The 13066-nt window shown below is 41.3% G+C and overlaps 1 long non-coding RNA gene across 1 annotated transcript; it reads right to left on the bottom strand.

Annotated features, from left to right (window-relative positions):
- Positions 1 to 8457: 8457 nt before the first annotated feature.
- Positions 8458 to 13049, bottom strand: LOC309649066. The gene is made up of 4 exons (XR_014256954.1): positions 12806 to 13049; positions 12452 to 12513; positions 10028 to 10217; positions 8458 to 8717 (listed from the first exon to the last, which is right to left on the bottom strand). It is a non-coding gene; the product is annotated as an uncharacterized lncRNA (long non-coding RNA).
- Positions 13050 to 13066: the final 17 nt, after the last annotated feature.

Raw genomic sequence — 13066 nt, 5'->3', positions numbered from 1 at the left:
GACAGGATTTGGTAGCAGGTTATTTTTCAGAGAAAGAAAAGTCAGAGATAAAAGGGTTAGTCTATGTTGTTTTTTTAAGTTATCACATTACCAAAACAATAAGATTACGGGATGGAGGACTGTTGTCGTAAATTCTGTTTTAGACTTGAGTTTGAGTTGACAAGGAGGCTTCCCAGTGAGATCTCTTGTGGGCAATTGTGTATCTAAAGCAGGAGAGTGGATAAGAGGTCAGGATTGGAAAGCTTGATTTGGGAGCTATGTCAGTCTATATCTTTCAAAGATGGTCACAACAATATCTCCCATTGCACATGCTCTTCTACACTGTGACCTGGCTACTGGCCCCATTGAGAAGTGGAGTCTAATTTCCTTGCCCTTGAACCTGGGCAGGCTTGTGAAAGCTTTGATTAATAGAGCACAGTGGGGGCTTCCCTGGTGGCGCAGTGGTTAAGAATCTGCCTGCCAATGCAGGGGACACCGGTTCAAGCCCTGGTCCGGGAAGATCCCACATGCCGCGGAGCAACTAAGCCCGTGTGCCACAACTACTGAGCCTGCACTCTAGAGCCCGTGAGCCACAACTGCTAAGCCCGCGTGCTACAACTACTGAAGCCCGTGCGCCTAGAGCCCGTGCTCCACAACAAGAGAAGCCACCGCAACGAGAAGCCTGCACACCGCAACAAAGAGTAGCTCCCGCTCGCCGCAACTAGAGAAAGCCCGCGCGCAGCAACAAAGACCCAATGCAGCCAAAAAAATAATAAATAAATAATTAAAAAAAAAAAATAGAGCACAGTGGAAGTTCTGCTGTGTGACTTCTGGGCCTAGGTCAGAAAAGGCCATGCAAAAAACCTAAATATAAAATTACCATATGACCCAGCAATCCCACTCCTGGGCATATACCCAGAGAAAACCATAATTCAAAAAGACACATGCAGCCCAATGTCCATTGCAGCACTGTTTACAATAGCCAGGTCATGGAAGCATCCTAAATGCCCATTGACAGATGAATGGATAAAGAAGATGTGGTACATATATACAATGGAATATTATTCAGCCATAAAAAGGAACGAAATTGGGTCATTTGTAGAGATGTGGATGGACCTAGAGACTGTCATACAGAGTGATATAAGTCAGAAAGAGAAAAACAAATATCGTAGATTAATGCTTATATGTGGAATCTAGAAAACTGGTAAAGATGAACTGGTTTGCAAGGCAGAAATAGAGACACAGATGTAGAGAACAAACGTATGGACACCAAGGGGGGAAAGTGGGGTTGGGGGTGGTGGTGGTGGGATGAATTGGGAGATTGGGATTGACATATATACACTAATATGTGTAAAATAGATAACTAATAAGAACCTGCTGTATTAAATAAATAAATAAATAAGAAAAGGCCATGCAGCTTCTGCCTGGTTATCTTGGAATGGAAGCCGGATGCCACGTAAGAAGTCTGACTACCCTCAGACTACTCTGCCAGAGAGGCCGTGTGTAGCAGGTTACAGCCAATGTCAACTGCCAACCAAGTGAATGACTCATCTTGGATATCCAGCCCAGATGAGATGACTAAAGCCCCAGCCAACATCTGACTGCAACAACATGGGAGACCTGAAGTTTGAACCACCCAGTGGAGCCCTTCTCAAATTCCTGATCCACGATTCTTTTTAGCTGCTAAGCACTGGGGTCATTTGTTACATAGCAATAGTAATCGGAACAGGGGTCATTAGCATAGGGGAGAGTAGGACCTCATCATTGTGTCTTGCATAATAAGCTCCCATCCTCTAATCTGTTCCATGACACTGCATCCTACCTCACCTTCCCTACCCTACCACCACTCACCTTCCACGGAACTGCCAGGGTTCTTTCTTAAGTCGTTCCCAAGTAATCTTATCAAATTGCTTCCCTTCTTGAAAACCTTCCACAGTTCCAAATGGCCTGCAAAGGTCCTCAAATTTCAGTATGTACTATAAAGTGGTATGGTGGTCAACTGTAATGACCATGGGGTGCCCAGACATTTGGTCAAATGTATTCTGGATGTGTCTGTGAGGGTGTTTCTGGATGAGATTAACATTTGAATTGGCAGACTGAATAAAGCCGATTGCCCCCCAACGTGGGCTGGCCTCATTCAATGAAAGATCTACATAGAACAAAAAGTTTGTGTAAAAGGCAACTCCTCCTACTGCCTGATTGAACCGGGATTATGGTCTTTTCCTGCCTTCGGACTCGAACTGAAAACTTCTCTCTTCATGGGTCTTGAGCCTGTTGGCTTTTGGACTGGAACTTACACCATTGGCTCTCCTGGTTCTCAGGCCTTTGGACTCGGACTGGAATTTTTTTTTTTTTTTAAAGATTTATTGATTGATTGATTGATTGATTGATTGCTATGTTGGGTCTTCGTTTCTGTGCGAGGGCTTTCTCTAGTTGCGGCAAGTGGGGGCCACTCTTCATCGCGGTGCGCGGGCCTTTCACTATCGCGGCCTCTCTTGTTGTGGAGCACAGGCTCCAGACGCACAGGCTCAGTAGTTGTGGCTCACGGGCCTAGTTGCTCCGTGGCATGTGGGATCTTCCCGGACCAGGGCTCGAACACGTGTCCCCTGCATTAGCAGGCAGATTCTCAACCACTGCGCCACCAGGGAAGCCCCCGGACTGGAATTTATACTGTCAGCTTTTCTGGGTCTCCAGCTTGCCGACTGCAGGTCTTGGCACATAGCTGTATCTATCTGTATCTATATCTGTGTCTTAATCTGTATCTATATCTATCTATATCATCTATCTTTATCTATATCCTACTAGTTCTGTTTCTCTGGAGAACACTGAGTAATACAGTTGGAGTCTGGGAATTGATTCCCCAGGTGGTTTTGATTCTGACACCAGTTGACAAACCCTAGCCTACAGGATACAGTCCTTTACAACCCAATAGTCTGTTCCCACTTTTGTTAAACATCTCACCACTACCCTCAAGAGGACAATGGCTTTGCTGCAGAACCTCTATATTCTTCTCTATTTATCTACCAGCTTTCATAGTTTGAGCTTTAATTTCTGTAATTTGTATTATGAAAACAACAATTGTATTCTCAATATAAAAATGTATGAAATGAAATTGTAAATCAATAATTTACATAATGTGCTTTTAAATATGCATGTGCATAAAATTTATAAATTAAATAGTAACAGTAGGAAAAAGTATCTCTTTCAGATAAACATCCCCATCACCACCCCTTCCATGCCCCTGGAGAATCTGATATTCTGTCCCACTGAGTTAAAAACCACTACTTTAGCCAGTAGGGCTCCCTGAAGATCCCCTAATCATGCTAGTCTCTCTGCCTGGAAGGCTTTTTGTTCCTTTGACATATATTTACTGAAGATTTAGCATGTGCCAGGCACTGTGCTATGCAACATATCCCTCCCTCCCAGAGAGAAGCAATTGATTCTTTCTCTGAGGACCATAGCCCCTGAGTCTGTACTTGTATCCTAGCCTCGTCCTGCCATGATGTGTTAGTTGTCGCCTTCCCTAGACTGTGAAGCTTCTCAGGTCAGGGATTGTTATCTTGTTCATCCTTGTATCTCAGTCACTGGCACAGTGCCCGATATCTAGTAAGAACTCAATGAATGTTGATGAATGAGTTCATAAGTGAATGATGATAGCCCAGTGTCTGGCACATCACAGATGATCAATAAATATTGGTTGAAATGCTATAGAACTGAAAGTACAGGTCACAGAAACAAGGGCAGGAAGAATTTCAAGAAGGAAGGTTTCTTGAACGCAGTCGAAAAGTTACCAAAAGATCAAGGAGGGTGGACACTGAGGGGAAAAAGGAAACATTGGATTTGACAAAAAGGAAGTTAATGTTAAATCCTAGAAAAAAATAGCAATTGACAAAATGTTTATCACAAAACCAACAAGTGAAGATCAGTGTTTACTTACCTTCAGTGTGTTAGTGGTACCTCTTTACATCCTGTGACTGGGTAAGCTCCTGTGAACCCTGCAGTTTATTATGCCACAGTCTTCACTAAGTAGCTAGTTAAAATGCCCATACATTAACCATCAAAGCTTAAAAATCTTTCACTCACACCTGAATTTTAAGCTTAACCATACAGTTATCCTTCCTAAGAAAAAATGGGACCACTAGCTGAGGGGTTATTACCACAGATATTTTCTCTCTCCATTCATTCTTTGAGCACGTATTTATTATGCTACAAACTGTGCTGAGTAGGGTCCATTCTTCAGCTAATGGGGCAGATTCTAATAGTAGAGCTCATGTGTACTTGTGGCTCCATTTTTCAAATCCTAAATCCTAGACTTGCCTGGATTCCCAGGGCAGTTTAACTCCTGGGAAATTCCTCTTAGGAAACACTTAAACTCTTCTTACCATTTGCTGTACCAAAAACAGCACTAGCTCGGGCAGCTAGGATGTCTCCCTTGAGTGGAAACATTGCCCAGAGTACGTCCTAGGGAACCCAGGTTTACATTCTGGGTCATATTAAAATGAAGGCTTCTTTACTGCAGGATTTGAGAGAGTCCTTTTTTTTTTCTTTTTTTCTTTCTTTGCCAGTTTTTTATATGCAAAGATGCATGGGGGCAGGGTTGGAGGCTTGGATAATACAGTATAAAGTGTTTTCTAAACTCATTTTTTTCTTCTCGGGACCATTTTATGGGATACTGGGAAATACTGATATAGATTATGTATATTCATTCACTCAACAAAAATTGTTTGTGTCAATTATGTGCCTGACGGTGTGCTGAGAACTGTGGATAAAATGGTAAGTAACCAGACACATAGGACTGACCTTATGAAGAACTGGGGGGAGAAAAAGACATAAATCAAATGCACTAAATTGTAAATCGAATAATTACAACAGTAGAATTGCAATTGTGACCGTGCTATGAAGGAGAGGCACATTACATGGCAAGTGAGAGCCTGTATTAGGGGACTTCAGTCTGGTCAGGGAAAGCTGCTCTGAGGAGGTAACCTGGAAATGATCCCTGAAGTATGAATAGGAGTTCACCTGGTGATGAGGGTGGAGAAGAGCATATGCCCTGAGATGGGAGGGAGTTCAGTGAGTGTGTGGGACAGAAAGAAGGCCAATGGGGGATGGGGAGCAAGATGAGGCTAGAATGGTATAAAGGGCCAAACCATATAGGACATTATAGGCCATGTTAGGAATTCTGGTCTTTATCTGAGGAGCAATGGAAACCATCGATTTGTGTTTTGGAAAGATCATTCAAGCTGCTGAGTAGACAACTGATTGGAGGCGGGCCAGGGTGGATCTAGGTGGACTGTTTAAAAGGCTATTGAAGTGGTCTAGGATGATGGCTATTTGGTGATGGTGGTGGAAGAGATGATGACAAGAATTCATCCTCATTGGTCTAGATCAAGTCCCTCTTCTACAAAGCAGCTGAACCCACACAGAGCTGGGTTTGTAAAAATACACAGGTACCATCCACTTCACCAGAAATCTTCTCTCTGCACCTGAGGGACTGGGGGTGTAGAAAGGGGTGGTCTGCTCTTACCTCAATTCATTCAAGCAAATCATTGTATAGAAGCTTTTGTCCTCAGATTAGAGATGCTCTCTGGAGCATCTGTCATTAGGATCCAAAGAGACCCCCTGCCTGTAACCATGTTCTTTGGGGTCTGCTTTTACCCTATGGGACTATAGGTTTGTTTCCAGGCATCTGGGAATTTCAAAGCTGGGAGGTGTCACAGAGATCATCTTCACCCTCAACTGTATGCAAGAATTTCTTCTACATATCTGAAAACACCTCAAACAGGTGTCCATTCATTCTATCCCCAATTACACTAGCTATAAGCTGTCTCATCCTGTCCCCAAGCCTCTGGGGTCTTTAGAGCTTAAACACTATCTCATAACTCACCCATAATAATTGCTCTCATTCTCATATTTTACATACTATCTCATTTCCTCACAATACCTTCAATTTACAGAGTTTAAGAGACATATTCACAGTAAGGAAATTTAGGGTCAGCACCCTTATGAAACTTTGCTTGGAACTTAGGATTCTACCCTGTGCATTCTATATTGTCTGGAATTTTACAATGAACACGTATAACTCCCCCGACTACTCCAGCCCATACTGAGTTCTCTTATCACTAAACTTGTATACTTAACTTTAAAATTTTTATATTTTAATAATTCAGTGACTAATTTTAAGTGTACCTGATTTTTATCCTCATCCAAGGAAATTCTAGGTAGGGATCATGTCATACAATTTCTCCCTGTATTTTCACTACGCTGGGCACATAGAACATGCTTTTAAAAAGACTGATTAATTGATTGATTAGTTAAAGGAGCTCATAATTTTTAAAATGTCATGGAAATACTGTCTATGGTCATGGACAAACATGTGCAAACATTTGCAGAAGTTCATTACTTCTACTAGGTTATTTACAGTTGTGTCGAGGGGCTGGGTTTCCCCAAAGCTGCTTTCTTCTTGCTCATAGTGGGCTCATAGAGATAGCTTGTGAGATCTTAGAACTTAATTGCATTTGTGTGAGAAATTTTAGGTACTAAACACACCAGAAAATATAGAATCTACAACTTTTTGTCATATTCTCTTAACTTTATAACCTCACCAGCGTTTATAAGTGGATGGAATTCGACATGAAAGATACAGGAAGACTACATACAACACACCATCCAGAACTCCTTAAATTGAAATCTCCACCCGACATGGGAGCAGCAAGAGGATTTTGCCTAATACCCAATAAGGAGCAGCAAATAAAGCTTTGATTGCCTCTGACTTTAGAAGTTTTGTCCAATAATTGAGAGTCTGTGAATTCCCATCTCCTTTGCACGTCAGCTAATTTTTGCCTCTAAATTGCCTAGAGTCTGTGAATTCCCATCTCCTTTGCAAGTCAGCTGATTTTTGCCTCTAAATTGCCTACAGTCAAATGAAATACTCTCTTCCAGTTGCTATAAACTGCTGAGGTTAAAACACCATTCTTTAAGTAGGCAGATACTAACACAGTTACTATATATTTTCCCACTATGTTAGTGAGCTAAGGAATTGTCTATGTCATTTGTTATAAAATTTTTTGTTACAATTTTCCCTGTCAAAGTATTGTATCTGTTCACAACATAGAAGGGGAGAATGGATATTGAGGAGGCAATCAGCCTCCTAGTGTCACCCCTAATATGTAGGGATGACTTCAAATCAAATGCTTTCACAGACTGGGAAAAAAAACCATACCTACACATATTATTCTTCTTAAATATTTGTAAAATATATTGGATCTCTAAGCCTCAGTTTCCTTACCTGATAAAAAAAAGGAGGGGATTATAAGCCTGCCTGTCTCCTTGGGTTGTTGTGAGGGTGAAGCAAGCCAATGTAAGGAAAGTTTTTGCAGAATGCCTGGTATGTAGTATGTGCTCAGTAAAGTCTGGCTTTTATTTTTATTATCTATTCATGAATTATGTAATCTGATGTACTTGTTCAGATTTCAACCTATGGGAAGGAGAGGCTGCTGCTGGAGAACCATGCATGTCATTTTCAACAACCTGGTTCATATGGGGTACAGTGGAAAGCGTCCCACAGTGGGACTTAGTTAGTGGACTTAAGTTGTCCCCCACCTTGCAGACTTATGTGCCAGATTCAGAAAGTCACAGAACATAGAATTACAGGACTTTGTGGAAGGTAGATTTTGTTGAGAGAAGCCAGGACTCCAGAATTGGGCTACTACTGCTCCTTTCCATTGGACTCTTTCTTTAAAACAAAACAAACAAAAAGTACCACCACCAGCAACAACTGTAATTAGCCTCTTGAACCATAGTTTCTCAATCTGCAATTAAGATAATCATATTTGCCCTAACTCATATGATTGCTATGAAGATCAAATTGGATAATGTAAGTGAAATCATGAAATGACAGTTTTAATTGAACCTCGCTAAGTACCTTGAGCTTTCCATGCATTGTGTCATGTAATTCACCCAGTAGGTAGTTGTGGAAGAGACTGTTGGTGACCCCAATGCCTGTTCTCCCCCTTCTCCTTAGAAATAAGACCCCTGATTTTTAGCTGGGCTAAAGTAGATACAGGATATACTTCCCAGCTTTCCTTGCTAAGTGTGGCCAGAGGTCTACCTTCTGGCGAGTGAGATATAATTTTAGTGTGTTATTTCCAGGTAGTGTCTTAAGAGGAGGAGGACATGCTGTTGTTCCTCCCATCATCTGCCCTGCTGGGTGACTGGAATGGTTATTTGATGACTGGAATTTGAAAAGCCATATTAGACTGTGTGGTAGCATAAGAATTGCAGGGCATCAAAATAGAAGGAAATGATCCATTCCTTGAAAGTTTTCTGATAATGTGGAAGAGTCATAGTAACATTATGAATGAAAAATGCAAGTCTCAGGAAGATTACAAATACAAATTAGTATAAAGTTACAAAATAAGCAAAAGTAAAATAACATTTTTTTTTTTTTAAAGATTTATTGGATTGATTGATTGATTGACTGCTATGTTGGGTCTTCGTTTCTGTGCTAGGGCTTTCTCTAGTTGCGGCAAGCGGGGGCCACTCTTCATCGCGGTGCGCGGGCCTCTCACTATCGCGGCCTCTCCTGTTGCGGAGCACAGGGTCCAGACACGCAGGCTCAGTAGTTGTGGCTCCTGGGCCTAGTTGCTCCGCAGCATGTGGGATCTTCCCAGACCAGGGCTCGAACCCGTGTCCCCTGCATTAGCAGGCAGATTCTCAACCACTGCGCCACCAGGGAAGCCCTAAGATAACATATTTTTAAGGTGATGTGTGTGCACGTGCATGAGTGCATGTGCATACACACATACGTATATATTAAGGAATTTTAAAGAATTCATATATTTTTTTTATCCCCAAACCTCATGACAGGGACTTCAAAATTACTTTAAAAAATTTTAAATTCCATAAAAAATTTTTTAAGTTCTTAAAACAAAACAAGGGATTTCTAAATACCAGATTCAGGATAGTAGCCATCTATGAGGGTAGGCAGTGGGTAAGGGAGGAACATTTATGTAGATGTAAATTATCGATAACTGTCTTTTTCTTGGATTGAGTGATAGGTTCATGGGTATTCACTATGTTCTTGATAAGTAAATGAAAAGTTTAAAGGCCCATGGATGGACCATTGATGATTATGTGTCATGAACTAAGGATTATGATTAATCCAATTCTGTGTACTCAAGTTCAGAGAGAAAAGATACTAGCAATAGCAATACATGCTTACTGTGTACTGGGCACTCTTTTTTTTTTTTTAGAGTAATAATTTCTTTTTTTAAAAGAATATTTATTTATTTATTTGGTTGCACTGGGTCTTAGTTGTGGCAGGCAGGCTCCTTAGTTGCTGCACCCGTGTGGGATCTAGTTCCCTGACTAGGGATCGAACCTGGGCCCCTGCATTGGGAGCATGGAGTCTTCTACACTGCACCACCACCAGGCATCTTCTAAGCTCTTAATACAGTCAGATGACCCACGGTTGGTTGAATCCGAGGATGCAGAACCTGTGGATACTGAGGGTCAACTGTATGTTTTAACCCATTTAATCTTCCCAGTAAAGAGGTTCTATGATTATTCCCATTTTACAGATGAGAAAATAAAGGCCCAGAGAGATTAACAGTAACTCTTGAGACCCACAGCAGAGCTGGGATTTAATCCAGGCTGGCTATTTCCAGAGTTCATGCTCTTAGACACTGCCCTATAAAATGTCTAAATAAATGAAAGAGATAATTATATTAGGGCTTAGTCATGTAGGAGAGATTATAACAGAGGCTTTCTGTAACAATGTTAAAGGATGAACCACATGCACAGCTTTTTAAGTATACTAAACACCACTGAACTGTATGCTTTAAATGGGTGAATTTTATGGTATGTAAATTATATCTTAATAAAGCTGTTTTTAAAAATTCTACAAGCCACAAATAAGTGACTTTATAATGCAAACTGTGTCCCAAATGATTGTTTGCTATTTTAGGGATTTCATATATGTCTATGGGTAAAATACACACTTTCTCTGCAGAGCAAACAAAACAAACCTTACTGTTAGGAGACCACTCACTTTATGAAAGAAAATGAAGTAGAAATTTTTAATCCACTACTGTGAATGGGAAAAAAATTTTTTTAAATTCCCAGCTTCAGGCCTTTTTGCATCTGCCAGGGAAATCAAAGGGCTCTCAGCTCCCAAGATAAATTTCATATTGCAGTCATAATTGTCTCTGTATGTATTGAGGATACACAAACAGTAAAACCTAGGAAGGAAGAGGGTGGAAAGAACACATTTGATTGAAAACATACTGATACCTTTTAATTGCACAGCTTTCTTCCATGCACATCTTTTATTTTGCTTTCCTTTTAAATCTAAAACTGATTTTAAAGGAGATGCAGAAAGCACAGCATTTAGACAGCTAGTTGTGGCCAATCTCCTGCTGGGTGCGTCCTCTAGGGCCTTTGAGTTGTACAGCTCCAAGGGGCCAACACTGACACCACAATGGGCAATGGCAGCTTTTCCTCAACACTATTTCTTCGTTTTCGACAAGGCACTAAAAGGAGAGATCAACATGTTGCTATGATAGCTCGGTAGCTTAACTCTGTTTTCATGACCGCTGAAAGATCCTCCTCACGGTCAGTTATCCTCACAAATCTGGCCATAGATCACAAGGAGACCAGATGAAAGCCTGGACTGGACCTCAACAACTCGCTCACCAACACAAGAAAAAGTGTTTAAAGTCCTGGCCCTCTAAACCATGGATCACTTTTATCCTCTCTCAGCTCTCTCTAAAGCTCATGTGTGAACATAGGCTGATATAACCTCACTAAGCCACTTCATACTTTAAAAAACACAGAGAAAATGAAAACAAAATAAATCACTTATTTTAAGTACAGCTTAGATCAACATATGTCATTATTCAATTCTGTCGTACCTACACACACACACACACACACCCCACAGGCTATATTTTGGCTCTGTTATTGATAATGGAATCCAGTCCTTTTCTGTCTACCCATTAAACTTACCAGTCCTCTTGATACCAGACAGGCTGTCACCTCCCCCACCCCTTAGATAAGCCTTCCTACTGCAGCCACATGTGGGCAGTATCTTCCATCAAGCTCCCTAGTATTTCAAATGGCAAGCCACTAAGCCTAGCAGAGCCTCAGGCACTGCCACACATACTGGTATTGCTCTCTGACTTCTCTCCCTCAATTCTTGTGCTCCCTCAGTCCCTATGATGACATTTGGGAAACTATACTTATTTGGTCCTTTTTTTTTGTTTGTTTTTGATCAGTGAGTCATCTAAGCAGGTCAATTCAGGCCAAAAATAGTCACCTTGGAACCTGATTTATTTGGATTGGCTATAACACTGATTAAAGTAATCAGATAATGGCTTAACTTCAACTTTGTGTTGTGTTACTATAATCTTGAAACAGATGAAAACTGAAACCCCCTAACTATGCAAAGTTTTTTCTTTTGAATAATGTATTTTTTAAAATTCCCTAGCATCCAGATTTCTATCTGTAAGTATCATTTCCCACTAAAAGGAACCAAAACCCCTAGGAGAAATGACTGATTCCATGTCAGGGGCAGATAAGCCTGGAACAAAATAATGAAGAGGGGGAAGAGCAAGAGGACAGTGTAGATGAAACAAGACTGACATGATTTGAAAACTGTTGAAATTGGGTGTTGGGTACAAGAGAATTCTTTATAGCATTCTAGTTTTGTATATTTTTTAGTTTTTCCATAAAAAGTTTTTTTAAGGAAAGTAAAAATAATTGCTATTTTGAAAAAAATGAAACAGCAATAGCATGCACATGGTAAACAAAAGTTTTCTTTTAATAATGCATAAAGGTATAGAATGAAAACTTGAGTCTTTTTCCACCTAGCCCCCTCCTTAGCATGATCTCAGTAACAACTTCCTAAGTATTCTCAATTAGGTTTCTATGAATATATATTAAAAAATGTACAAACACATATACAGGTATATCATTTTTTAAAACCACAAATGGTAGCATATTATACATATCGTACTATATCTCATGAAATTATTTCACTATCTGGTTTTAATACAATGACTATGTCTACACACTACAATATCATAGATATGCTTTTACATACTGGGCTTCTTTCAAGTTTTTTGATCTAATCAAGAGACAAAAGGCTCACATCTTCACCTTCCTCAAGATTACTTAATAAAAAGAAGGATGGCTAAGGCTGGGGTAAACAGCTTGCAGTCCCTAATCTTAAAAGTTTAAAGTTTAGGTTTCATTTTGGGGGACCCTGTTACCTTAAAAAAATGCCTTTAAGAAACATCTCACATTCTCTCCTTACAGATAGGATCTTGAGAGGTGTGGTTAAGAGGATCAGTACAAGAATCCTCTTAACCTCTGCCCGGAGAATATCGGGGAGGACTGCAGAAACCTAACCCCTGTGATGAACTCAGCACTACCTCCCTTCACCAGACGGTGGGCAGCCGGACAGAGGCTGTACCTGTTATCATCTTGGTCTCCGGCACCTCGCGCAAGTGCTTTATCGTCTGACATGATGAAGGTCTGTGGGAAGAAAGTTGGGTTTTAAAGCGGTTAACGATCGAAAGAACGAAAAGAGATGGGTTTATAGACAGAAAGGTGGCTGTTCTACTGCGTTCTAGTATAGACTAACAGGGGGTGGGGGGACGTACAAGAAGCCACAGAAAAAAACGCGACACATCTGCATGGAGCGTAAATTGCTCTCGATTATTCAACAGGGAGGGATACTACATATAAAAAACAAAAGCAGCTATATTACGGGACTACAAAACCCCAAATCCACGTGAATTTGCAACACAAAACAGGAAGCCCTGACCTCTCCGCCGTGGCCCGACAGTCCCCACCCTGCCCGCGGGCGGCGAAACTGGAAGCGTCAGTGACTCTCCTGGGTTGCCTGGGGGCACTCAGGCGAAAACGGAACGCGCAGAGGAAGGCCGGCTCCCGAGCCAGAGTTGCGCCTCTGCTATGCTGCGTCCCCGCTGCGGGTCCCCAAGAGCCCGCGTCCTGCCTCCGCCCCGCCCCTGACGTTAGTGTGAGCCGGCGCTTTGTGAACTGTGAACTCCCGGCCCCGCCCACC

The sequence above is a fragment of the Balaenoptera physalus genome, assembly GCF_965194825.1.
Source record: "Balaenoptera physalus genome assembly, chromosome: 1".
Classification (NCBI taxonomy): Eukaryota; Metazoa; Chordata; class Mammalia; order Artiodactyla; family Balaenopteridae; genus Balaenoptera; species Balaenoptera physalus.
Note: the sequence above shows the minus strand (reverse complement) of the source record. Positions and strands in the feature narration are given on the sequence as shown.